Here is a 24,609-nt window from a genome sequence, read left to right on the forward strand (position 1 = left end):
GTGGGGGACTAGGGGGTGACTGAGTACTGTTGGGAACCCCACACTCCGTTCCGCTTCCCTTCCTTAAAAATAAAATGATGTCCCGGCAAAATACGGTCTGGTGAGCCTCAAGGTTGTGGAAGGCTGTCGAGAGGAGGGGCGGGGACCCCGAGATGTGGGGCGCAGAAGTGTCAACGCGCCTTCGGAAACCGGGTGGAGGGAGTAGGAGGGCACCCGGGGCGGGAGGGGATACGGGCGGCGCAGGGCTTCCACAGCCAGAGGCGGACCCGCCACCTCGCGCTGGTAGCGGAAGTCCCGCCCCAGTTCTGGGGGGGGTCCCCGCCCCTCCAGATCTGCCCCTTCGGGCTCCGTCCCTCGGTTTTTTCCACCTTCCTCCCTGGAAGGGCCGCCCCTCATGCTGTCCACTGGACGCCCCATCCCCGCCCTGTAGACCGAGCACACCGGCCGCGTCCTGAGAGCCGCCCACAGCCTTGGAGGTCAAGCCCGCCCCACTCTCTTCCTGGAGGTCTGGGACCTCCTTCACGACCCCGCCCCAGGCCCCGCCCGCCTCTCACGCCCTACTCGACCCTATCCCTTCATTGGTCCAGACAAGGACGGCCCCGCCCACCAAGGATGGACCACCCCCTCCAAAGGCCCCGCCCTACAACCCCGCCCACTCTTCGACCACGCCCACCCAGGTTACCGCCCCTCGTGTCGCCCCGCCCCTCTCATTGGCCCCGCCCCCTCCCGGCCCCGGGCTACGGCGGCTGCGACCGTTGCGCGCGCTGGCTGAGTGGATCGCGGCCGGAGAGCGAGCGGCCGGTAGGTTGTGGTCCGGGCGCCGGCGCCCCGCCTCCGCTTTCTTTCTTCTGAGGGCGCGCGCTCGCGGCCTCCGCGGCCCGCTCTGCCCGGCCGAGCGGAGAGTGCCGGGGGCGGCCGGCGCCTCGGGGTCCTGCTTCTCGGGGCCGCCCGGCCGCCGCCGCCCTCCTTTTGTTCCCCAGCGCGACTCCGGCCGGGCGGAGGGGCGGCCGCGGGACCCGAGGGCCCGGGATCGAGGCAGGGCCGAGCGCGCGGGGCCTGCGACGCCCACCGACGGCGGGCGCCCCGGGCCGAGTCCTCACGGACTCCCGAGTTTCCTGTCCGACATCCCGGGCGGCCGCATTGTCTGACCAGAGGCCGCCTCCGGAGACCCCAGCTCTGGGAATGCGGCGCCGCGACGCAGCCTTGTGCTGGCTTCCCGGTGCGGGCTCCGAGCTGCCGCTCAGGGCAGGGGGTGGGGGACGCTGCGAGGTCCCGGAGCTGCGGGCGCAGGCGGGGTGGCCCGTAGTTTTGAGTGTAGATGGAGTGTTGGCCCGAAGTTGAGTGTGAACAGAATGGTCCTGGAGCTGTGAGTGCAGGCGGGGTGGCCCGGAGTTGTGAGCGTAAACAGAGTGGCCCTGGAGTTTTGGGTGTAGACGAAGTGGCCCGGAGTTGTGAGTGTAGATGGAGTGGCCCTGGAATTGTGGATGTAAACACTGGTCCAGAGTTGTGAGCGTAGACAGAGTGGCCCAGAGTGGGTGCAGATAGAGTGGCCCTGGAGCTGTGGGTGTAGACAGAGTGGCCCAAAGTGGGTGCAGATAGAGTGGCCCTGGAGCTGTGGGTGTAGACGGAGTGGCCCGAAGTGGGTGCAGATAGAGTGGCCCTGGAGCTGTGGGTGTAGACAGAGTGGCCCGAAGTGGGTGCAGATAGAGTGGCCCTGGAGCTGTGGGTGTAGACGGAGTGGCCCAAAGTGGGTGCAGATAGAGTGGCCCTGGAGCTGTGGGTGTAGACGGAGTGGCCTGGAGCTGTGGGTGTAGACAGAGTGGCCCAAAGTGGGTGCAGATAGAATGGCCCTGGAGCTGTGGGTGTAGACGGAGTGGCCCGAAGCTGTGGGTGTAGACAGAGTGGCCCAAAGTGGGTGCAGATAGAGTGGCCCTGGAGCTGTGCGTGCAGATAGAGTGGCCCTGGAGCTGTGGGTGTAGACGGAGTGGCCTGGAGCTGTGGGTGTAGACAGAGTGGCCCAAAGTGGGTGCAGATAGAATGGCCCTGGAGCTGTGGGTGTAGACAGAGTGGCCCAAAGTAAGTGCAGATAGAGTGGCCCCGGAGCTGTGGGTATAGACAGAGTGGCCCAAAGTGGGTACAGATAGAGTGGCCCTGGAGCTGTGGGTGTAGACAGAGTGGCCCGGAGCTGTGGGTGTAGACAGAGTGGCCCAAAGTGGGTGCAGATAGAGTGGCCCTGGAGCTGTGGGTGTAGACAGAGTGGCCTGGAGCTGTGGGTGTAGACTGAGTGGCCCAAAGTGGGTGCAGATAGAGTGGCCCTGGAGCTGTGGGTGTAGACAGAGTGGCCCAAAGTGGGTGCAGATAGAATGACCCTGGAGCTGTGGGTGTAGATGGAGTGGCCCGAAGCTGTGGGTGTAGACAGAGTGGCCCAAAGTGGGTGCAGATAGAGTGGCCCTGGAGCTGTGCGTGCAGATAGAGTGGCCCTGGAGCTGTGGGTGTAGACAGAGTGGCCCTGGAGCTGTGGGTGTAGACAGACCCTAGGGCAGGTGACCACCCTCTGTGCCTCGGCTTCCCCGTTGCAGGGTTGGGTTTGTAACAGGACCTGCCTGTAACCGTGGGGTTGCTCAGGGTTGTGAGTGGATCCAAGTGGTCAGTGTCCATCAGTGGCTCGTGCTATGGTTAAATGGCGCCTGTGAGGCCGTGGAACCCGCAGACGGACCGTGAGGCTGGCAGGGAGGGAACTGCTGCTCTGGAGACCCCCACTCCAGGTCTGAGATGAGTGCCCGGATAGGCGGTGGGCAGTGGGCAATGAGCAAGAAGAGAGAAGGTGTTTAAAACCCTGCCTTAGGGACTTATCGTCACAGTGGGACGTTTGATCAGAATGTCCTCCGACCCGGTGGTCTTGAGCCTAGAGGTCCTGGCTGTTGGTTGGGGACGTGGAGCCTGGGCCTCAGGGATGCTCCTCAGATGGGGACAAGCCCATCACTGAGGTGCCCACCCCGGTGCTGGGTGACTGCCTCTGGGAGAGGGGGACCTGGGCTGGCGTGTGGAGTGGACCTGGGGCGGGGTCCTGTGCGGGGTCAGGAGGTGAGCAGCGGGCACGGGGTGGGCCAGCGCCCCAGGCTTCAGGGCAGGCTCCTTTCCCCCTCTTCTAGGAGGAGGGCATCCAGGAAGGGGCCGGTGACCAGGCAGAGGAGCACCTGCAGGCTGGGAGGCTGGGACCGGGTGGCCTTGTCTGAGGAGGTGGCCAGCCTGCAGGGGCGCGCTAGGCAGGGGAGGCGGGGAGGTCCAGGCCTCCCGCAGCAGAGGAGAGCACGTGAGCTTTCTGATTGCACTGCCTTTAGACGCTTGCCTTTGTCTGAAGTGGGTCAAGCAAAAGTCAGGATGAAGGAAGAACAGCGTGTCGTTAAGACTTGACACAGACTGTCCAGCGAGGACACGAACACGGCGAAGCCACGGTGTGTTATTTTCCTTTGAACTTGGTAGAATTCACAGAAACATTTTACTTTCTGGTTAACATCTGTATGAGTTTCCCGTGGCGGCTGTAACCAAGGACCGTAGCCTAGTGGCTTAAAAGCAGAAGGAGGCCGGACGTCCTCTCGGCTAGCGGGGGCACCCTCACACCCAGCCTGTGTTATCCTTCCCTGGCCCCTGCTTCCCTCTTTCTGTCCTGGCTCCTCGCTCTGCGTCCCTCCCGAGAGGACACGCGTGGTCACGCCCGCGTGTGGAAGCCGGGTCCTGTCCCCGCACAGGCGCTGTAGCGTCATCCCCTGCCAAGGCCCTGTTGCCTGTGAGGGGACGTTCACAGCTCCAGGGCCTCTGGCCTGGCGTCCTTGTGGACTGCCCTGGGCACTCTTGCAAGGGCTGGGGTCTCTCCTGTCGTGGGCTGGGGAGCAGCGTCTCCCACCCCCCCACCCCCCGAGGGGTGGGGAGCAGCGTCTCGCCCCCGGCCCCCCCCCAGGGGATGCTGCTGCTGCCGCCCCGTGTGTCCCTGCCCAGCGCTGGAGGAGAGGCCGCAGCAGTCTCTGGGAGGAGATGAGCCTGGCTTGGGGTTCCCAGCTGGCGGATGGCTCATGTTTACTTTTAGGGGTGGTGGTTACCTGCTCCTTTGGCCATCTGAGAAGAGCTGTAACCAGCGACTTCCGTCGTGGTCCAGTGGTTAGGGCTGCTCTTCCACTGCAGGGGGCCTGGGTCCCATCCCTGGTCGGGGAGCTAAGATCCTGCATGCTGCTCGGTGCGGCCTACATAAATAAATAAATAATGTAAAAAAAATAAAGCTGTAGTCAGTCCTCGAAGTATACTCAAACCACAGGCACGTTCGATTTTAACAAGCAAGTTTCCCTGTGGTTTCTGGGGGTTCAGCAGACTCAACCCTGAGACCGTGGACTCGAGGCAAAGGAGATGCCGGCTTGTCCTTCCTGCGTTCTTCCCCCTCTCCTCTCCGTCCCCAGCCCTGTCATCGGATGACATCCCACGTGTGTCCTTCCTTGACTTTTTTGTTTTTACACACTCTGCGCTACATATGTATCTTTCTCTACATCTTATTTTTGTCCCTTACAGTCGTCTTGGCCACTCTTCTAGGCCACTTAGATGAGGAGCTAAGCTACTGATTAAAGAATGAAGACGCCAGGTGCCCTCCTGCGCTGCTGTCCGCATCTCCCGGGGCAGGCACCCCAGCTTCCGGCTCCTCAGGCATTTCCTGCCAGCTAAGCTGCTGTCTCAGTCTGCGTGTTTGAGTTCTCTAGAAGGTGCGGGGACCCAGGCTCTCCTCTCCGAGGCAGTAGTGCTCCCTCGCCCTCCATTTCCCAGCTCAGTCACTGCATTGCCAGTTACACCAGCGTCTGCTGCTCACCTGTCTGTTCCTGCAGCTGCTGGAGCATAAGCCCTTTCCTGAGCAGGCCTGCAGCTCCCCTCTTGTGGCGGCCCCTGGCTCCCGGGTCCGGCTTCCTGCCCCACTCTGTCCTGGCCCCTGTGGGGCCTGCGCGCCACGTGTCTGTGCTCAGGACCTCTCTTCCCAGTCTGGGCTCACCCTGGTTCTGTGGAAGTGAATGTTCATGATAGCCAAAAAACCGCATCTGGATTTTCCCTTTGCTCTTGATTTTGAAAATTGCGTTCCTGTTGCCTTGTAGTTTAGCTGGGTGTAGAACTCGACCGAGGAGCGTTTCCTCAGAACAGCGAAGGCGCTGCTGTACTGCACGGGGCGCTTGCCACATGAAGCAGGTGCCCTAGTGATTCTCCGTGATCGGGCTCCAGGAGGCCCACAGGAGCACCCCTTGTTCCCCAAGATCTGAACCGCCAGAACATGATGACATGTTCTCATCACTAGTGGGTGAGGCAGCCCTGTTCACCTAGGCCTGGCATTTTTCAGTGTGCTTCTTCACTTTCTTTCAGTTTTGTGTTCTCTCTGGAACTCCATTTATTTAGAGGCTGAAACTCTGGGGCTGCACTAATCCTCGGTCCTCCTCCTCCTTTTGTTGATCTGCTTGATGTTTGCCCTGCTTTTGGGAGGTGGTGCGAGCAGTAAAGAGCCTGCCTGCCAGTGCAGGAGATGTAGGAGATGTGAATTCAATCCCTGTGTCAAGAAGATCCCCTCGGGGAGGAAATGGCAACCCACTCCAGTATTCTTGCCTGAAGAATCCCATGGACAGAGCTGGCGGGCTATAGTCCATGGGGTCACAGAGTCAGACACAAGCAGTCTCTGGTTCTTCTGCCTTTTAAAAATCCAGCTTGTACATGTGAAAGTTCTCAGTTCATGTATTGTTGAAGCCTAGATTGAAGGATTTTGAGCATTACCTTGCTAGCATATGAAATGAACACAATTGTATACTAGTTTGAACATTCTCTGGCATTGCCTTTCTTTGGGATTGTAGTGAAAACTAACCTTTTCCAGTCCTGTGGCCACTGCTGAGTTTTCCAAATTTGCTGACATACTGAGTGCAGCACTTTAACAGCATCATCTTTTAGGATTTTAAATAGCTCAGCTGGCATTCCACGATCCCCACTAGCTTTCTTTGTAGTGATGCTTCCTAAGGCCCACTTGATTATAGATAATATTTGGCACACTCTTAATACTAATTAAAAAGTGTTGATTGTGGAAAATATGTGACTACAGACAGAGTAGACAGATATATATAGTGCACGCCCAGGTAGTCATCGCTCACCCGTAACGACCTATGACATCTGGCCTGCCTTTCTGGTCTCCTCTTGACCGCCTGCTCCTCACTCGTCCTTCATTTCTGTTTCGCATGAATATTACCAGGGCTGACTCGGGTCACTTTGTTTTCGGTTTGTCCTACTTTTTTCTTGTTGTTGCTGTTTTTCCTTTCTTATCTTGTTTTGGGTTAATTGAGTGCATGTGTGTCTGTGTGTGCTCACCCAGGGATGCACACATTTGTATCTTTGGGTGCGTGTACCAGGTGTGTGTATCTAATAAATACACACGTATTTTCTAGTACTGCATCTTTGCACTATTTTTTAGTAGTCTAAAATGCCTGTCTTGACTTTTTGCCATCTGTTTAGAGTTAATTTTATAACACTCCAGATAAAATGTAAGAGCTGTGTCTTGTAGCAGTGATGAAAGTCCCGTTTGTGCCGCGGTAGAGCTATTTGTTGTCACTCGTCTTAATCTGCATGTGCTCTAAGCCATGAAACACTGTTCAGTTTTTGCTTTAAAAAGTCATGTATTTTAAAGAGATTAAAAGAAGGAAAATCATATTTTTAAAACGTTTTCCAATATTCACCATTTCTGTTATGCTTCCTTCGTATAGATTTGACTTTCCATCTGATATCATTTTTCTTCAGCTTGAAACGCATTTCTTGCCTGTTGGTGACAAACCCTCCCAGTTTGGGCTTGTCTGAACCGTGCTCGTTTTTGTTCCACTCTAAAGGACCTTTTTGCTGGCTTGGAGGCCGGGTCTCTTCCCGGCCTGCTGACTGGCCCGCTCCTCCTGTGGTGGAGTCGGCCGTCGAGTCAAGCCCGTCGTAACCGCCGTGTGTCACGTGGAGATGCCGTCGCCGGCCCTGTCTGTGCCTTTGACCCCCAGCGCTTGGACCGTGATGTTCCTGGAAAGGTTTTCTCTGAATTTGTCCTGTTCAGGGTTTGTTGAGCTTCTTAGATAAATAAGTCTATAACTTTTTTTTACCAAACTTGGGGAAGATTTGGTCATGGTTTACTCGGATGCTCTTCCCGCCCCACTTCTCCTCTCCTCTGGTGCTGTGTTACATGTTTGTTATTGTCTCCCAGGGCACTCAGGCCTGGTTCTAATTTTAAAATTTTTTGTTTCTTTTTCCTCTCTTTTTTCTTCCATCTGCAATCCAAATTAAGTCCATTTCGATGAGTTGTAAAATTTCAATTACTGTAGTTTTTATTTCTAGAGTTTCCACTTGCTTCTTTTTGTTAATAGTTTCCATTTCTCTACTGAAATAGGCCACCCGTTTACCGTGGTCGTGTCTCCCACTAAATCCCTGAACACACTGTATTAGCTGCTTTAAAGTCCTGGCCTGTAATTTCAGCTCTCGGTTTATCTCAGGATCAGCTCCCCTGGCCTCTCTGTCTCTTGACTGGGTCATGCCTTCCTGTTTCTCTGAGCCTCTAGTAAGAGGTTGTGCGCTGGGCATCGCAGCATCTGCAGGAGTGGCTCTGTTCTGAAGGCGTTGGTCTGTCCCAGGAGTTGATTTGTGGGGACCCAGGCGGCTCCACCGTGGCCTCTGGGGCGCTGGCCCCTCACAGTCTCCTGGCCTGGGGAGGTCAGGGCCTGGAAGAATTTACCCCCGGGTTTTGGGTCCTCCTCTCTCCCCAGCTCCCTCCCATCTGAGATACTGAGACGCCCCTCCCTTTGTAGCCGCCTCCATGCCTGACTCGGTCCTGTGCCCGAAGCTGGAGGAGCGCGGCGTCCGCCTGAGCCCCAGACGTGCCCAGACACCAGTGCCCTTCCGCACCCCATGCAGCCCTCTTCCTGCGGGGAACAGCACCCCTGGTGTCCGCCTGCCCCCTTGCGCTCAGCCCCCGCGGGTGGTCGGGTTTTGTAGCATGCCCCCGGCCGGGCCTTCCCGTGTGAGGCTCTCCCTTCACTGGGGGACCTGCTGGGCCGGGCATTGCCCTCGGAGCTGACCTGTTGCTGGTCTGGAGAAGCGGGGAGCCAGGGAGTGACCACTGTAGCCCAAGAGAAAGCCCTCCAGGGCCGGTGGACGCCCAGGGCTGCACTCCCCACACGCCTGCCTGGGGTGCAGACGGCGGGGTGAGCGCAGGGGCCCTGTGCGCCACTCACTGCCCCCCTCTGGTAAGGTCGCTGAGGGTCAGGAGGGCGTCTATCCGCTGACCTCTGACGGGTCGGTCCTGCTGCTGTGGGCCGAGAGGCCCAGCCCAGATTGCCACCCTGGGTGCCCGCCTGCCACCCGCCCTGCTGTCTGGTCCAGCCTCAGCACTGCCCTTCTGTGCCAGTTTCTGTCTGTGAAGCGTGGTTAGTGCTGAGACTGCCGTGCGGATGAGCTAGGAGAGCAAGTGTGAGACGCCAGTGGCTGTGTGGCCTGCGGGGTGTTGCTGGTGCCCTTGGCCTGGCTGCTCTGAGCGGGTGGGCACCCGTGGTGCATCTGTGTCCAGCCCCTACTTCGTGCCAGCCTGTGGCCCCGCAGAGCCCGGCCTGGGACACATTTTACCTGGAGGTACTTGGGCAGCATGAGGTGCCCAGACCGCCGTCTGCCCCCGAGGCCTGGAGTCCGGCCCAGAGGGATGGGCCTGAGGAGCCAGGCAGGCTGGCGCTCCGCACCGCGGGGGTGAGCAGCGGGCCCGGGGAGGCCCCTGAGCCCCGTGGCGCTCGTTTCCCGTGGCCGTTGTAACAAAGTACCACCAACTGGGGCCTCAGAGGTGGAGGTTTATTCTCACTCTTCTGGATGCAGATGCTCACCAGGAGGTGTGGGCAGGGCCCTCCTGCGCCCTCTGGAGGCTCCTGGGGCCCCAGGGCCCACCTCCGTCTTCACATGGCCTCCCTGGGACCCCCTTCCCTCTGCCCCCCCTTACAAGGGCACGTGTGATGGCACGGAGGCCCGTGGGCAGCCAGCATGGCCTCCTCCTCTCAGAATCTGCCCGCAGGCCCATCTGCAGGGCCCGTTCCCCGCCGGCGCACTTCCAGGCTCTGGATGTTAAGGCCTTACGACTTTGGGGCCGCTGTCAGCCCAGCACAGCCTGGACCTGGGACGCGAGGAGCCCTGTGGGGTCGCGGGCAGGGGTGGGTGGGGGCGGAGGAGGGTGGAGACATGCCTCCCGCCATGTGCCCTGCCGCGGCTGTGCCTCCTGGGTGGGTTCCCATGGGCACCGGGGACCCCGTGTCTCCCTGAGAGTGCCAGAGAGAGACGCAGGCCACAGACGCCCCCGTCCGCCCCGCTGAAGAGAACAAGCCAGGACTGTGTGGCGCTCTGTGGCTCTTCCCTCTCATGTCCTGCCACGGATGACCAGATTTGCAGGCAGGGGCCAGTGTCCTGTAGGAGGCCTGAAACGGGGCCCTCTTCGTAGTTAGATTCGTCAGATAAAACCTGCCAGGCAATATTTGGGGCCTACTTTGAGTAAAAAGTTATTTGTCTTTTTATCTGAAATTCAAATTTAACTGAATGTCCTTTATTTTTATTTGCTAAACCCAGTAACTTCATTTATATCCTCCCTTCGCCAGGTTTAAAAACCACAAACAGAAATAAATCCCGAGCAGAGATAAAAAGGGAACGTCAAAGAATAATGGGAAGGGAAGATTGAGATGGTTTAACTTCCAGTAGTTCAGGATTATTGAACCAGATTTTGTTTCTGGAGTCAGGAATATCCCTGCAAGTCCCATCAGCTGTAGACCCTGAAATGCTGTGGCTTCTGCTCGTCCTGCTCGCTTTTCCCCAACCGGTTACGGCCAGGCTGGTGCCCAGAGCCAGCCCGGAGCTGGCAGGTGGGGTCTGCCCGCCGACAGCTGGAGTAGGTCAGCACCCGATTTTGGACCCGCCTCCCACTCAGGCCTGGCTGTGGGGGGCCGGGTGGGAGCGAGGGGGCTCCTGGGTGGCGTGGTGCTCCTGGACAGTCAGGGCTTCTGGGTTCACGGCCTCCGTGCGTCCTGACCTTGTGGCACATGGGCCCGAGCTGATGTTTCTGCTGCTGCTTCCGGCTGTCACGTGGTGGGCGGGCAGGCTTGAGGGGGTCTCGGGGAGGAACGGGGCAGACTGAGCCAAGGAGCGGCGGAGGGAGGTGGGGGGCTAGGTTCCGGAAAGAGTGGCTTTTAAAACAAATGGGGTCAGGGCTACGGGCCCTCCTGTGCCCCCTACGTCCGCGTGTGGTCGCATCGGCCTGTTGCCCCTCAGGCTGGGCCGTCACTGGCCACCTGACCGTGCGTACTGCCACCTCAGGGGCCCGCCCGGCTCCTGGGCGGACGAGCGAGCGAGCGTGCAGGACGGCCATGGGTGCTGACGCTGGGCCTGCTCGGGTGGCACTGAGGCCTGGGTGGGGCCCTGGGAACACTGTGGTGGGGCCCGCAGGTGTTAGCTCCTGCCCGAGCCAGCAGCCCCGCCCCTGCCCCCCCCCCCCCCCACCTTGGCCGGGATCAGCCCTGCCGGCTCCCACCTGGATGTCTGGCTGCCTGCCTTCTGTGAAGCTGCTTCTTTCCTTAATTGAGACCTTTATGAAATTCCTTCGTGTGTAGAGAGTGTTTTTGTTGTGACAGGAGTCAAAGACTTACTCCAGAGTGCCCGCATCCCAGTGTCTCCATCATGCCCAGCAAACTGGAGCGCGATGCCCAGGGCCAGCAGAGGGTCCCTGGCCCCCAGTGGCGCCCGTGTTTTCAGGAGCGGCCTCTATGCACACGGATGCCTGGCCACAACGTGGGGTCCTCGTGTCCTCAGAGCTGCAGGAGTCTGGCCCCGCAGTGCCTTTGCCAGCCCACCCGGGGGCACCTGCTCGTCGGAGGTCTTAGGTTTAAAAAATAATTGTTTTTTAACTTAAATTTTTTGTTGAGGCATAACTGATTTGCCGTGTTTTACACTTTTATTTTTTTCTTAGCTGATTTGCAGTGTTTTACACTTTTATTTTTTTCTTTTAGATGAGAGAGCGCGCAAACATTTGCTTCTCTTCATTGGTTATCATGTGGATTTTTCACGATGTAAACTTTATATAGCATCAGAATCAGAAAGATGTAATCCAGAAATACATCTGAGCCAGTCACACGGACCTTTGTGATTTAAAAGTGTCTTTTCTGCTAAGTCTAGACTCTCTTCTCTGCTTGGAGAAAAGGCAGAGGGCTGGAGAGCGCGGCTGCTTGGGTGAGGCCTGGCGTCCCCGGGGCGCCGGGGACGGCGATGAAATATTCAGGCCGCCCGGGAGGCGTCCGGTTCCCGGGGCCCTTCTGCTCTGCGTGCCTGGGCACTCGCAGGCTAGGCGGTCCCCTCCTCTGTGGCTGAGCCGTGCTCGCCCTTCCCACGGAGGGAAGAAAAAGCACAGTGAAGACGCACCCTGCGGTGTCTTCTCGTGAAGGGAAGTGGAGCTGGATGAGTTTAAAGCTGGTGTCTTAGCCTCTCTTTAGGCGGTAAGCATGGCATCAGCATCGCTGTACGTCTTCAACTTTACATTAATTTTGGAATTCCATGTCCTTTTAACATTATTTGACCGTGAGTAATAGTTGTGTCTACATTTTCCTGAGGTGTTTTGTATTCTTAAGTCTGCCAGTCTTTCATTTCCTCTCTCTTTTATTTTTTCCTCCTCTTTCTTAATTGTTTATATTTGCTGTATCTCCTAATTCCAAGAGCTACTTCACTGTTCTGTGTTTTTTTTTTTTTTTTGAGGGATAATTGCTTTACAGAATTTTGTTGTTTTCTGCCAAGTACTGTCATGAATCAGCCATAGGTACACACACACGTCTCCATCCCTTGTGGACACATGGCTGCCTTGCTGTGACCTGGCTCTTGCTGAGCTGAGATGGACGTGCTCCCCGAGGACAGACCCAGGGCATCTGCTCTGCATCTCTGCAGCCTGGCCTCTTGGTATCTCTGGGCTTAAAGTGTTAAAACCTTAAAAACTGACCTTTGAAAAGAACCCTCACAAAAAGCCCTGCATAATAACCAAATGCAAAGCTGGAATGTTTTATATGTTGTATGCTGTTCAGTCCATCATAAATTATTCAACAACCATGCATCCCAATAATCTGGGGAGCTGCTGACCTGCTTCCTGGACTTAATGTTCAAACGTGGGAGGTGAAGCTCCCTAGGAATTGAGACAGGCCATTTGAGAAGCAGGTGGATAATTTTTGCTAGCAAGAATGCTTCAGGGGAGGTCAGCCTCTACACTGGCATTTGTTCTCATGCTAATGGAAAAAGTGGGGGCAGCCAGGGTTAAGAGCACAAACTGAAGTCAGTCCCCCTGAGTTGAATCCTAACTCTTGCCTTTGGTCATGGTTGTAGGCAAGGAGCCCGAGCCTTGGTTTCTTCTTCTGTGAAATGGGACTGTGAGACACCGATTGACCAGGTTGTCATCTGATAGTAGTAGTTTTTATTAGCTGATTTTCCCCATTTCCAGTCAGTTTATCTCTGTTTTATGCAGCATGATTCCCTTAATCAGCTCATCACAGATTAGATTTGAGGGAAGAACGCTTAGTCAAGGCATTGCTGCTTAGAAACCAGCATCGTGCTGTTTTGCGTGTGTTTGCAGCAGGAATGGGGAAAAGTCAAGTGACAGCATTCACGTACTGGATTCAGTTCAGTCGCTCAGTCGTGTCCGACTCTTTGCAACCCCATGGACTGCAGCACGCCAGGCTTCCCTGTCCTTCACCAACTCCTGGAGCTTGCTCAGACTCGTGTCCTTCGAGTTGGTGATGCCATCCAACCATCTCATCCTCTGTCGCCCCTTCTCCTCCTGCCTTCAATCTTTCATCAGGGTCTTTTCAAATGAGTCACTTCTTTGCATCAGGTGGCCGAAGTATTGGGAGCTTCTGCTTCAGCATCAGTCCTTCCAATGAATATTCAGGACTGATTTCCTTTAGGATTGACTGGTTTGATCTCCTTGCAGTCCAAGGGACTCTCAAGAGTTTTTTCCAACACCACAGTTCACAAGCATCAATTCCTCGGCGCTCAGCTTTCTTTATGGTCCAACTCTCACATCCATACACGGCTACTGGAAAAACCATAGCTTTGACTAGACGGACCTTTGTTGGTAAAGTAACGTCTCTGCTTTTTAATATGGTACCTAGGTTGGACATAATTTTTCTTCCAAGGAGCAAGCGTCTTTTAATTTCATGGTAGCAGTCACCATCTGCAGTGATTTTGGAACCCCCCAAAATAGTCTGTCACTGCTTCCATTGTTTCCCTACCTATTTGCCATGAAGTGACGGGACTGGATGTCATTATCTTAATTTTATGAATGTTGAGCTTTAAGCCAACTTTTTCACTCTCCTCTTTCACTTTCATCAAGAGACTCTTTAGTTCTTCTTCACTTTCTGCCATAAGGGTGGTGTCATCTGCGTATCTGAAGTTACTGACATTTCTCCTGGCAATCTTGATTCCAGCTTGTGTTTCATCCAGTCCAGTGTTTCCCTGCATAGAAGTTAAATAAGCAGGGTGACAATATACAGCCTTGACATACTCCTTTCCCAATTTGGAATTAGGCAGCACGTCAGTTACTGGATTAGGTAGCACGTCCGTTACTGCTGCCGTGTAACAGACCACCCCCAAAAAACGAGTGTTTTATGTCTCCTGGTCCCTTTGGTCAGGAGCCCGCTGCAGCTGAGCTGGCTGCTCCATGCCAGGTCTCGCGAGCTTGGCGTCAGGGTGACGGCCGGGCGCGGTGCGGAGGACCAAGCTCACCGTCACGATGCTTGGTGGCCTCGGAGCATCCATGTCCCGGGTCACTCGTGTGACCCCTGGCAGGCCTCACGGGCTTGCTGGCTGGTGCCAGAGGCCTTTGCCACGTGGGCAGCTTCTGAGGGCAGCTCAGCGCCTGGCTGACCTTTCTCGGAGCAAGTGAGGGAGGGGTGAGCAGGGGAGCCTTTGAAAGCGACCTCGTCTCACGGCTGCATGTTCGGTTGGTTTGAAGGGGGCCCTCGTGGCGCCTGCCCTTGGGGAAGGGGCCTGCGAAGAGCGGGCGGCCACAGGCAGGATCCCTGGGGCCCCTGGGAGGCCGCCCATCTGTCCAGCCCGCAGCCTCAGCGACTCATCCGTCCCACAGGCAAGACACACGACCCCCAGACTCACACAGCAGGCTCCCCAGCAGGGGTTCCCTGAGTGCCGCTTCGGGGGTGCCCTCCTCTCCATCCTAGACCTGAACTGAAGAGACCGGCGCTCCGCCCCCGCCCCTCAGCAGTAAGCAGTGTTGGGACAGACACGGGATGAGCTCGTAGACGCTCCTCAAAAACGACGTGCAGGCGTCCTGGGGCACAGCCCCGACGTGCTAGACGCTCCCCCATCCAAGGTCCGGGGACACTGGCGCTCCGCCTTCCCACCACAAGGATCGCATGCGTTTGCAGTTGAGCTGCTTCCTCAGCCTGCCTCCAGCCAGGAGGATCTGGGGGCCGGCACCCCGCTTTCCTTGTGTCCTCCCTGTGACTCAGCGCTCACTGCCGGGATTCCACAGACAGCGCTTTCTTGAGAACTTCGGGTGTCCTCCCATGAAACCTCCGTGGTGTTCTCTCCAGCAGACGAGGGCTGTCCCTCCGAGCTCGCTGAGACCAGCCCTCCTCTGTGTGGGCTCCTGCCGGCGAGGGCCAGCGAGCCCATCTTCTACAGCTTTCCCCACACGCGGCGGCTTTCAGCGGACACCCCGGGCGCCAGGACTGTGTCGTGCACAAGAGGCGGGCGGCGGGTGAGCAGCTGGGACACCAGGGCCTGTGGGGGCGTTGGGCCGAAGGCCCGGGATAAGTTCAGAGGCAGCCTGACGAGCTTGCTGGGGGCCCAGCCTCGCCCGCAGGAGGGGTGCGCGTGCGTGAGCCCGCAGCTCAGGGTCCCCTCTCTCCGCTGTGACCTGGACTCAGGCTAATGGACCTCAGCTTGGGGCTTCCTGTGTGCGTCGCGTGTGAACATCCGTCCCTGTACACTCCTCCGCAGGTTCCCTGCCTGTGATCTGACACCTCCTGGCAGGGTCCTCCCCCTGGATAGGAGCGTGTCAGCCTGCTTTGGCCCTTGAGCCTCAGGACACCCCTCAGGGTCCAGGTCAGGACTCGGAAGAGGCAGGTGACCTGAGCGGAGAGGGGCGTGTGGCCCTGGCTGCCTGCCTCGCCCCCACGGCCCCCGCGGCTCTTGCTTTGGATGTTTGCAGGGACCCTCGGGCAGGGGTCTCCATGAGGCCCACCTGGCTGGGCGGCTGGGCCGGCAGCCGTCGTTGGAGGTCTCAGGCTAGCTCAGGCGCCGGGGTGATGAGGTGCTGGGGTCTGGGCACAGGGAGTGAGGTGGGCTGCCACTTCGCTCTCTGGGGCCTGGGAATGTGCCTGAGCGGGCTTTCTCCAGGTTGCTCCTGTGTGGTGCCCACCGCTCCCTGCCCCTCCTTTCTGAGCTGGCGCTGGTCCAGACTGCTGTTGACAGACATGAGGGGGCAGCCCACCCCCTGCCCTGGCACCTGCTTTCCTGTGACCAGGGTGGGGGTCTTGCTGAGGCCTCACGCCCTCGCCGGTCTCCTTCCCAGCTCACGCAGTGTCTCCTGAGACCGCACAGCAGGGTGGGCTCCCGAGCCTCGGTGGGGCAGGACTTACCTGGGGCTGTGGAGAAGCCGCCTTCCTTTGTGTGTGATTGGGGGGTGGGTGTGACTGAGGATGGGGCCCTTTTCAGTCAGCTGTTGTCCTCACAGCAAAGGTCGTATCTGTTCTTTGTAGAAAACTTAGCCTCTGTGGACTGGAGTCATTAAATCCTAACACTGAGTGCTGCCGAGTACTGGACGGTTCCTGGCTCCACTCAGGCTCGCCGTGCATGTCCTCCCACTCCAAGGGGCACAGGACCTGGACGCAGAGCCCTCCCGCTGCATCTGCACAGCTGCACATCCGGACGCCTGCACATCCGGACACCCGCGCGCCCCCACGCCCCCACGCCCGCACGCCCCCACACCCGGACACCCGCACACCCGGACACCCGCGCGCCCCCACGCCCCCACGCCCGCACGCCCCCACACCCGGACACCCGCGCACCCTCACGCCTGCACACCCGTACATCCCCACGCCCGCACGCCCCCACACCCGGACACCCGTGCGCCCCCACGCCCGCACACCCGGACGCCCGCACACCCGCGCGCCCCCACGCCCGCACGCCCCCACACCCGGACACCCGCACACCAGGACACCCGCGTGCCCCCACGCCCGCACGCCCCCACGCCCGCACACCCAGACGCCCGCACACCCGCACATCCCCACACCCGCGCGCCCCCACGCCCGCACGCCCCCACGCCTGGACGCCCCCACACCCCCACGCCCGCGCGCCCCCACACCCCCACGCCTGCACGCCCGGACGCCCCACACCCGGACGCCCCCACACCTGCACATCCGCACACCCACACGCCCCCACACCCCCATGCCTGCACACCTGGATGCCCCACACCCGGACGCCCCCACACCTGCACATCCGCACACCTGCATGTCTCCACACCCGCACATCCCCACACCTGCACATTCACACACCCGCCCACCCCCACACCTGCACGCCCCCACACCCACACATCTGGAGACCCCCACACCCGCACACCCCCACACCCGCACATCCGCACTCCTGCACATCCACACACCTGTGCATCCCCACACCTGCATGTCCCCCACCCGCATGTCCCCCACCTGCATGTCCCCCCCACACGTCCCCATACCCACACACCCGCACATCCCCAACCTGCACACCCGCACATCCGCACACCCACGCCTGCACACCCGCACGTCCCACACCCCCACAGCACCTGCCTTCTTGGCTGGCGCTGGGCCCTGTGGAGGGAGGGTGGTCTGGGAGGGATATTCCAGAGGGGAGAGTGCAGGTGAGGCTGGTGTAGGGGTGAGGGGCCCAAGCCAGTTGTTGCCCTTGGGGAGCTGCGTGGGGTCCCCTGTTATCCACCAGGCCCTGTGGCTCCTCAGACGGTGGAAGACTTAAGAGTGAGCCTGGCCTTCGCCTGCCCCCCAGGAAAGGTGCTCTGGGGTCTCCATTGTACAGGACATGGCTTGGCTGGGCCCCCAGCATCCAGCCCCACAGTCCAGGGCCCTGACTGGAGTGGCCTGCTGTGCTGTCTCAGCTGTTTGGCACAGCCAGAAGGTGGACCCCCAGGATGGCTCCCCCAGAACAAGCTCCCCCCCCAAAATGGGTTCCCCAGGATGGGCTTCCCCTGGCTGAGCCCCATGTCTCTCTTCTACTTCGTAGAACAGATCTGCCCGGCAAAGGCGTCCTACGAGTTTGTGGGGCGGGTGTGGGGCGGACGTGGGGCGGGTGTGGGGCGGGTGTGGGGTGGACGTGGGCAGACACCTATCAGTAGAGCTCTTTTAGCACCTCTGGCTTTCAGGGGAGGGGTGAAGCTCTGCACTCAGGAGATCCTGCCTGACCAGAGGGCCTTTTAAAAAGAGTCCTTCCTTCTTTGCTGCAGAGGCTGAGAAGTCCTTCGGGGTGGGGGTGGGGCGCCCGGCGGGCCCCAGCTGTGGCCGCCAGCCAGAGAGCGGAGGGTGGGTCTGGGGGCACTGCCCGCAGCACTCCTGTCTGTCTGTCTGTCTGTCTGGTGGATTCAGTCTGTGCCTCTGCCAGCTTGTGTGTGGGCCCTGGGCCCAGCCCTGCTGAGAGGGGCCTCTGCTCCTGGCGGGGCCCCTCCTGATGGCTGGTGCAGGCGGCCGCACACTCACATTGCTCCCCGTGCTTGACCGTCACACTCAGGCGGCTATGCTGGGCATCTGCCTTTTCTGGCCACCCTCACCTGTTACAGCCGTCACAGGTTGGAGTCCTGGCGGCGGTGTTGATAGCACGGGTATCACTAAGAGCCTCAGTGTGCCCCCGCCTGAACACCCACCGCGGCCTCCCCTTGCCTGCTGGCCTGCATGCGGGGGCCCAGCACCTGGGGGTGGGCTCTGCTGTCGTCAGACACCTGCTGGCAGGGTCTCGTCCTTCACGCAAGACCTTTCTCTCTGAAGGTTTGGGGGGACTTTTTTACTTACTTAAAGCTACATGCTTTTACTTACTTTAAGCTACATGCTTAGCGCTTAATGGGCCCTTTGAATGGGAAGGGTCTTGTCTGTCTGTAGATCTGGGAAATGGTCCATTAATTTTTGGACCAACCAGGCAAGCAGGTGTTATTGGGCAAACTTTGGCCACCACTAACGAACTCAGTGCCTCCACCCACCCACTCTCCACCCCTGCTCACCCATCCTCCCATCCCCTGTCTGTCCATCCACCTATGCATCCATCCCTCCCTCCCCCGTCCATCCCTCTATCCACACATCCATTTATTCATCCGTCTCCCCGTCCACCCTCTCCTCCTCCACCCATTCCTCTGTCCGCCGTCTCTCACACGTCCACTTATTCTTCCATTCTGCCATCAGTCCCCCGATCCATTCTTCCCCGTCCATTCCCTCGTCCTCCCCAGCCCGTCCATGCATCCCTGCATTCTCCCATCCACCTCCCCATTCCCCATCCGTGCTTCCCTCCACCCCTCCACCCGTCCACCCGTAACTGGAGCGGTGTTCCCGGGCACGTGGTAACCAGCTGCTTGTGCAGAAGCAGCCTGTTGCAGACGCCCCTGGAGATGGGGCGTAACCTGTGGCTTGGCGCTTGTGATGAACCGCTCGTCTCTGTCTGTGAGACCTGAGCCTGGGGCCTGTGTGTCCTGACTTTGCGGGGGGCGGGGCTGAGGGGGTCTTTTCTTTCTTTTAACTACTATAGGATCCCTCTGCTATTTCTTCCAATTTCTTTCTCTCCTTTCCCACTCTTTTTTTTTTTTTTTTTAAGTCAAATGAGGTCAAACATCCCACCAAAAGCTAAAGCCTGGCTTTGATTTCAGCTCCCTCTAAGGTTCTCCAGGGATAATTTTGTGTTTCCACGTAATCTACAATTTAAGTCATCCAACCCCAGACACACACTACACATTTGGGAAACCCTTCCCGGCTGCCTTACGGGCAGTGACAGATGAGCAGAGAGGCTTGTCGCTGAGTCCATCCCGAGCTTCCCGCCCCAGTCGCCCCTGGCCCGTCCTCCCGGCCTGTCCCTTTCCCACAGTGCCCCGCTCCGCTGTGCACGCGGCCCTGGACTGTCCTCCCGCCCTGGGCTGCTTGTGGATTTTTGCAAACTCTGCACGGTTGTTCCTTGTCTGTGATAACCTTTGCTTGAGGCTTCATCTTTTTTGTTTTGCTTTGCTTTTTGCAGGGCAAATTATTTATTTAGTCAAAGTATACTTGATGTACAAAGTCACGTAAGTTACAGGTGTACAATATAGTGAGTCACAATTTTAAAGGTGGTGTTCCATTCGTAGTTATCATGAAACACCGGTTACGCTCCCTGCGCGGCACGGTGTGTCCCCGTAGCTTATTTTACACGTAATAGTTTGTACCTCCTAGCCCTCCGCCTCTGTTGCCCCTCCCACTCCTCTCCTCACTGGTAACCACTATTTTGTTCTCTGTGTCTGCTGCTTTTTTGTTATAATCACTGGTTATTGTATTTTTTAGATTCCACATATAGTGATATTATAATATAAATGGTATTCCACATGTAGGTGATAAGTATTTGTCTTTCTCTAACTTATTTCACTTACATAATACCCTCCATGTCCATCTGTGTTGTTGCACGTGGCAGGATTTCACTCTTTAGTGACTGAACAGTATTCCATCGCATGTGCTCACCACATCTGCCTCGTCTGTCTGTTGCGGGCACGTAGGTTACCTCTGTGTCTGGCTGTTGTAGACAGTGCTGCTGTGAACATCGGGGTGCATGTATCTTTTTGAGTTACAGTGTTTTTTTGGGGGGGGTTATATACCCAGGAGGGCTTCCCTGATAGCTCAGTTGATAAAGAATCTGCCTGCAACGCAGGAGACCTCCATTCGATTCCTGGGTCGGGAAGATCCCCTGGAGAAGGGAAAGGCTACCCGCGCCAGTGTTCTGGCCTAGAGGATTCCACGGACAGTCCGTGGGGTCACAAAGCGTCAGACACGACTGAGCCCTTTCACCTTCATATACCCAGGAGTGGGGCTGTTCTCCACGGTGACCACACCAATTTACATGTGACCAACAGTGTATGCGGCTTCCCTTTTCTCCACATCTTCGCCAACATTTGTTATTCATGTTCTTTTTTTATGATAGCCATCTGACGGGTGTGAGGTGGTATCTCATTGTGGTTTTGATTTGCATTCCCGAGTGACTAGCAGTGTTGAGCATCTTTTCATGTGCCTGTTGGCCATCTGCACTTCTTCTTTGGAAAAATGTCCGTTCAGGTCTTCCACCCACTTTTTTAATCAGAGATTTTTTGATGTTAAGTAGTAGCTGTTTGTGTATTTTGGATATTAACCCGTTACTGGTCGTATCATTTGCAAATATTTTCTCCCATTCAGTAGGTTGTCTTTTCACTTTGTCAATCGTTTCCTTTGCTGGGCAAAAGCTTCTAAATTTAATTAGGCTCCATTTGTTTATTTTTGCTTTTATTTCCTTTGCTAAGGAAATGAATTAAAAATATTGCTATGATTTATGTCAAAGAGTGTTCTGCCTATGTTTTCATGTAGGAGTGTTATGGTTTCTGGCCTTACATTTAGGGTTTTGATGCTTTTTGAGTTTATTTTTGTATGTGGTGTTAGAGAATGTTCTTATTTCATCCACTGAAGCTCTCCAGTTATCTCAGCCCTGCTGAAGAGATTCTTTTCTCCATTGTGTATTCTTTCCTCCTTTGCTGTGGATTAATCGGCCATAAGCGTGTGTGGCTGTTTCTGGGCTCACTGTTCTGCTCCATTGATCTGTGTGTGTGTCAGCTTTTGTGCCAGGACCATGCTGTTTTGACTCCTGTAGCTTTGTAGCATCGTCTGCAGTCAGGGAGTGTGATTCCTCCAGCTCTGTTCTTCTTTCTCAAGATTGTTTTGGGTATTCAGGGCCTTGTGTGTTTGAATAGAAAATTTAAACTTGTTTTATTTCTGTGAAACATGCCTTTGGCATTTCAGTAGGGATCGCATTGAAACGGCGATTGCTTTGCTGGGGAGGTTTTCACAGTGTCCGTCCCCCAGTCTCTGAACATGGTGTATTTTCCGTCTGTCTGTGTCGTCTTCCTCTTCTTTCACTGGTGTCTGTAGCTTTCTGAGTACAGGTCTTTCACCTCCTTAGGTAGGTTTGTTCATGACTATTTATTCCTTCTGATGTGATGGTAAATGTGATTGTTTCCTTAGTTTCTCTTTCTGATGGTTCGTTGTTAGTGAATAGAAATGCAGTAGGTTTCTGTCTATTGATCTTGTATCCTGCAGCTTCATCAGACTCACTGATGGGCTCTGGTGGTTTTCTGGTGGTGTCTTCAGAACTTCCTCAGTATAGTATTGTATCATCTGCAGAGTTTTACTCTTCCTTTACAGTTTGGATTCCTTTTATTTCTCTTTCCTCTCTGATTGCTGTGGCTAGGACTTCCAAGACTGTGTTGAATAAAAGTGGTGAGAGTGGGCATCCTTGTCTTGCTCCTGATCTTAGAGGGAACGCTTCCAGCCTTTCACCACTGAGTATGATCTTAGCTGTGAGTTTGTCATATGTGACCTTTATTATGTTGAGGTAGGTTCTCTCTATGTGTACTTCCTGGAGAGTTTTTTTTTTTTTTAATCATAAATGGATGTTGAATTTTGTCAGAAGCTTTTTCTGTATCTACTGAGATGATCATATTGTTTTTATTCTTCAATTTGTTAATGTGGTCTATCACAATGATTGATTTGCAGATACTGAAAAATCCTTGCATCCCTGGGATAAATCCCACCCGATCATGGTGTACTTTTAATATGTTGTGGATTCAGTTTGCTAATATTTTGTTGAGGATTTTTGCATCTGTATTCATCAGTGATACTGGCTTTTAATTTTTTATTCTTGTGATATATTTGTCTGGTTTTGGTATCAGGGTGGTACTGGTTCATAGAATGCATTCAGAAGTGTTCCTTCCTCTGCAGTTGAAAATGCATCTGTGTGAATCTCCACGTGTCCTGATCGGGGTCTCGGGAGTCTTTCTGGGAGCCCCCACTTGTGTTGGCCACCCCCCTGCCCCCCTGCTACGCGACTGAGCGGGTGGCGGGCCAGTCACGGATAGGGGGTGGATTTGGGGAAGGGCGTTTGTTTTGACTGTTGAGTTTGTGGTGCCCTTGAGCTTGCCCAAGAGTTGCAGGTGGAGATCAGAAGGTGGGAGACCCTCTCTGGGGTGGGCGTGATTGCCGGGGGAGGGAAGAGAAGCCACGTGGAGGAGCCTGGGGGGACGTGCACGTGCTGAATCTGCTGAGTCTGCTGAGCAGTTGGGGGAGAGGACCCAGCGCGTCTGCCGGTCTGGGTCATGTGGTCCTCCGTGGCCGGTGTGAGAGGTATTCAGAGGCACCAAGGGCTGGGCCCCCAGGACGGATGAGCCCTTAAGAAGCTGCCCGGGGGAGCGGCAGCCTGGCCCTGGAAATGAGGCATTTACTCCTTCCGTGTTTAGAGAGGTTTCGTATTTTCAGACCCCGGCAGGTGGTGTCCATCCCCCTTACCCCCTTACCCCGAGGTGGTGGGGACGGTGTCGAGGGTCCAGGGGAGATGCTGGCCTGAAGGAGAGGGGAGAGTGCGCACTACTGGGGGAGGGCTGGTCGGGGTGGGGTGGGGTGGTGGGGGTGGGGTGGGGTGGTGGGGGCGGGGTGGGCTGCTGGGGTTTGTCTTCTCTGTAAAGGAAGAGACAGGCCACAGGGAGGGGAGAGCCGGGCCCCCGGGTGGGTTTGGGTGGTCATGAATGGCTGGGGGAGAGTGTCAGGGTTGACGGGGCTGCTGAGGGCCCTGGGGCTGCGAGTGTGACTTCGGAGAGGGGTGGAGAGTATGGTGGACTGGAGTGGGCGCAGCAGGTGGGGCGGCGGGAGCGGCTGTGGGTGGGAGAGGTGGGGCAGCTGGGAGGGCCTGCAGTGGGGTCTCTGGGGTGCAGGGTCAGCGTGAGGCCAGGGAGTAGCGCGTGGACATGCGTGACCTTGAGTGGGGCTGCTGGCGCGAGCAGAGGCGTGGAGAAGGCCCAGGGTGGGGCATCAGGGGGATGAAGGTGCCGGGGACAAGGGACAGGGCCTGGGTGGCTGGGTGGGCGTAGGGGCAGGGTCGTGTTTGGATGACAGGTGGCTGAGAGCTCGGAAAGTGGGGTTGGCGCCTAGGACAGAGTTCAGTGGGCGGTCAGGCCGCGGGGTTACCCACATGGGGGCTTTGCATTCAGAGAGGAAGCGGGTCCTCAGGGAGAGGGGACAGGGATGGGGAGCCGGCAGCAGTGATCTGCAGGGAGTGCAGTGGCGGGGGGGGGGGGGTGCCTCCCGGGTCGCCTGGGAGCTGCTGGCGGGGCTGCGGACACCCTCAAAAGCTGCTGCTATGGGGGCCTCTGGTTCCTCGACCCCTGCCCAGGGCTCTTCGCAGGAAGGGACCTTCCCTCCTGACAGCCCTATGTCTGGCCCCGTCCAGCGCGTGGCAGGCTGCTGGTGACCCCGATGAACAGGTGACGGGCCTTACTGACACCGGCGGGCGTGGAAAGGGGCCCTTTCAGGGTGGAGGCTGGGCGAGGGCGCTGCTGGGTGGTGGCCTCGATGAGCGCAGCCGCCTGTGGTCCTCCCGGGTGGTTCGGGCCCTGTGGCTGGGGGAGGCAGGAGCGCTGGAGTGGCCGTGGAGCAGGGCTGGAATGGACTGGGGGATGAGGCGGCTGGGGCACAGGGCGGTCAGCGTGCATCTGGTGTGTTTCTGGGGCTGTGTGTGTGTGTGTGTCCCCGAGGGGTGTCTGGGGAGGTGGTGCCTGGCGGGTGTTGGTATCAGAGGTCCCTGCTGGGAAAGGGTGGCGTTGGGGGTGGGTTTGAGGTGCAGGGGTCTGCTGGTGGTCTCCTCCCAGCACCGCTCCGCTTCCTCTCGGAAGCCCTTTGTGTGGGGAGCGGGGAAGCCCGGAGCAGCAGGTTCAAGCCCACCTCTGACACTGAGTAGTTCTGCAGCTGAAGACAAGTTACTTCTTTGTGCCTCTGTTTCCTCATCTGCAAAATGGGAATAACAGTCCCACCTACATCACAGTGACGTCCTACACACATGCCTTCCCAACTATGAAGTTCCCGGACAGCACCGCCGAGAGCCCAGAACCAGTGTCTCTGGGGAAGCCTGCGTGGGGGAGGGGCTGCTCCCTCCTGGAGGCCCCGGGGGCCCACCCCCACCTTCCAGGCCCAGCGCTCTGCTCTCTGCTGCCCTCATCAAGGCCTCTCTCTGACTCCCACCTCCTGCTTCCCCTCTGACGACGACCCTGTGGTCACGTCCTCCCTGACCCTGTGAATCCAGGGGGACCTCCCTCCCGGGACCCTTCCCCTCATCACATCTGCAGGGTCCCCTTGGCCTTGTGAGGTGACAGGCCCCAGGGGTCCGGGCGTGGGCGGCTCTGGGGCGCGTTTCAGCCCACACCCCTTTAGGAGATCCGGTGGGAAGAGTGGAGCACAGTGCATGGCAGACTGATGAACACACCTTCAGTGCTGGGTATTAATT

General features: G+C 57.3%; 1 protein-coding gene across 10 annotated transcripts in view; it reads left to right on the top strand.

The window, feature by feature from the left end:
* The first annotated feature begins 702 nt into the window (after positions 1–702).
* RGS12 (regulator of G protein signaling 12) overlaps positions 703–24,609 on the top strand; it is a 116,619-nt gene continuing 92,712 nt past the window's right edge. For all 10 annotated transcript variants that reach the window (XM_044945564.2, XM_044945565.2, XM_044945569.2 and 7 more), the window contains exon 1: positions 703–801. The gene's annotated coding sequence lies outside the window, so the exon portion shown is untranslated. The remainder of the gene's footprint in view (positions 802–24,609) is intronic.

Source organism: Bubalus bubalis, chromosome 7 (assembly GCF_019923935.1).
Source record: "Bubalus bubalis isolate 160015118507 breed Murrah chromosome 7, NDDB_SH_1, whole genome shotgun sequence".
Classification (NCBI taxonomy): domain Eukaryota; kingdom Metazoa; phylum Chordata; class Mammalia; order Artiodactyla; family Bovidae; genus Bubalus; species Bubalus bubalis.